Source organism: Nicotiana attenuata, chromosome 6, assembly GCF_001879085.1.
Source record: "Nicotiana attenuata strain UT chromosome 6, NIATTr2, whole genome shotgun sequence".
NCBI lineage: Eukaryota > Viridiplantae > Streptophyta > Magnoliopsida > Solanales > Solanaceae > Nicotiana > Nicotiana attenuata.
The window spans coordinates 528,692-531,521 of NC_031994.1; the positions used below are offsets into that span (position 1 = coordinate 528,692).

Sequence of the window (2,830 nt, forward strand, 5' to 3'; positions counted from 1 at the left end):
TTTCGGAATGTCATCAATGCCAGGTGCACGGCGACTTGATCCATGCACCTCCGACAGAACTCCATCCGATGTCAGCACCTTGGCCGTTTGTTGCTTAGGGCATGGATGTCATTGGGCCGATCGAGCCGAAAGCTTCGAATGGGCATAGGTTCATACTGGTAGCAATTGACTATTTCACAAAATGGGTTGAAGCCATCACCCTCAAGTCAGTCACCAAGAAAGCCGTGGTAGACTTTGTGCACTCCAATCTCATTTGCCGCTTTGGCATTCCTGCAATTATTATTACCGACAATGCAGCTAACTTGAACAGTCGCCTGATGGAGGAGGTATGTGAACAATTCAAGATAACGCATAGAAACTCAACTCCCTACCGGCCAAAAGCCAATGGTGCTGTCGAGGCAGCAAATAAGAACATCAAGAAGATTTTGAGAAAGATGATTCAAAGCTCCCGGCAATGGCATGAAAAGTTACCCTTCGCATTACTTGGATATCGCACCACAGTACGTACATCAATTGGAGCAACACCGTACTTGTTAGTTTACGGTACTGAAGCAGTCATACCTGCAGAAGTGGAAATTCCTTCACTCCGGATAATCGTTGAGGCGGAGATTAAGGACAGTGAATGGGTTAAAACCCGACTAGAGCAATTGTCATTAATTGATGAAAAACGGATGGCCGCGATTTGTCACGGACAGCTGTACCAACAAAGAATGGCCCGTGCCTATAATAAGAAAAGTGCGTCCCAGGAATTTTGAAGTGGGACAGCTGGTACTCAGACGCATTCTCCCTCATCATCAGGAAGCAAAAGGGAAGTTTGCCCCTAATTGGAAAGGTCCATACATCATCCGGAAAATATTGCCAAGAGGAGCACTGTATCTGGGAGACATCGAAGGGAATGATCCTGAGACAGCAGTCAACGCAGATGCAGTAAAAAGGTACTACGTCTAATCCTCATTCGGCGATGGCTTTTGTGCAATTGAGATGACGAAGGCTTTCTTTCTCACTATCCAAACACTGTCAATCTTTGTAAACCCCTTTTGAGCCGGTTACCTTTCTTTGGCTACCCTCTTTGGAACCCAGAAGTACGAAAAGAAAAGAAAAAGAAAAGAAAAAGAAAAAAAAAAGAGAAAAAGAAAAAGAAAAAAAAAGAAAAAAAATATATATGAAAAAAAAAAGAGAAAAAAAAACAAAAGAAAAGAAAATATGATGAAAAGAAAAAGGAAAAGAAAAGAAAAACAAAAACAAACAAAAACAAAAACAAAAACAACCAAAAAAAAAAACAAATGTTTCCTGAACTACGTTTGACTTGATCCTGAAAAGGTACGTAGGCAGCCTCTCCCTGAGGTTCAGTCACACCAAAACAAAAATCTCAATTTCCCCAAAAGATGAAACTGGGGCAGATGATATAATGGCTCGGCCATGAATCCGCCGAAATGGTTCCAAAGTTGTAGTTCCGCCCAAAATCCTTTTTACTCCAAAACCTTGTCCAAGTCCTTCTGATCAATTGGCAAAGGCGTGGGAATTGAAAAGCAACATTGTTGGAAGCTAGTATTAGTCCAAATTGAGAGAAATAAAATGAGAGAGTCTTATCGGTGAAAACCTTCGGGCACCATAAGGCGACGGTGAGAAGAGAAATTGAAAATGAGAGAGTCCGTTGGGTGAAAACTCGTAAAGAGCACTAGCGGGCGATGGTGAGAAGAGAAATGAGAGAGGTCAATTAGCGAAAACCCACAAAGGGTGCTGTCGGCCGAAAAGAAGACATCTCGCCACTAAAGGAGTCCTGGCAAGGTTCCCTGGTTTTGAAATACTGATTAATGGGTTCACGAGAAGCCGGAAAGTTTGTGTGGGTCGGGCATCCAGTCCAAGAAGCATGTCATGATCATTTGAAGCCAGCATGCACACCCCAGATAAGTCCTTCTTTTCCCCGAAAGGGGCGCTTCTCTTTAAACTCATATGATTGCCTTTTTGCATACTTCTCTTTGAAACCCTTTCGGTTTAACTCTGATTCCGTAACTAGTACAAAGAAAAGGTGGCAGGACCGGTTTCACAGGGCTCCGCCTGGTCAGAGTCGAAGAAAATACTCAGCCTTAGCGAGTGCATCAGGCCAATCCCGACTGACCATGGTGGTTGATGCTTTCAAAGCGAAAACAGTGGAAAAGAAAGAAAATCAAAGGCAAGGGCAGAATAAAGTGAAAAGGTCAGAGCCTACACGGGCGAGTCATAATGAAATCCTGAAGGCTGAACCCGGTCGGTTTGAAAAGAGATTCACCCTCAAGGCAAACGAGCAACAAAGTTCTCAGCGGAAATGGGGCCGGGATCAAGCAATTGAGATGATCAAGGCCACAAAACCAACCACCGTTTCAAACTAACAAATTGTTCTTTGTTGAAAACAGGTCTAATTCAAAGCAACCGTGCAAAAAGCAGGTGCAGTCCAAAAAGAAATGAAATGCGCAAGCGCTGAAACAGCTTTGCAGCAGGAAAACGACCAAAAAGGAAGTTTCCCCTCCCCAAGCTCTTTCATGTGTTTGCAAAATAAAAGGAAAAACATAAAAGAGGAAAACAAAAGAAGAAGAAAGAAGAAAAGAAATAAAAATGAAAATCCCAAAAGAAAAACAAATCATGGTAGCATAGGTTCCCATTCCTTAAAAATCCCGGCCAAATAACCGAGGAGCTTTTTCTTTCCAAATCCCGGAACAAAAACCGAGGATCTCCCGGCACAAAAACCGTGGAGCTTTTTCTTTTCCAAATCCCGGAACAAAAACCGAGGATCTCCCGGCACAAAAATCGTGGAGCTTTTTTCTTTCAAATCCCGGAACAAAAACCGAGGATC

General features: G+C 43.0%; 1 protein-coding gene across 1 annotated transcript in view; it reads right to left on the minus strand.

Moving 5' to 3' along the window:
- Nucleotides 1–2,830, minus strand: part of LOC109227559 — a 12,604-nt gene that overhangs the window by 8,870 nt on the left and 904 nt on the right. The gene's annotated exons all lie outside the window — the stretch shown is intronic.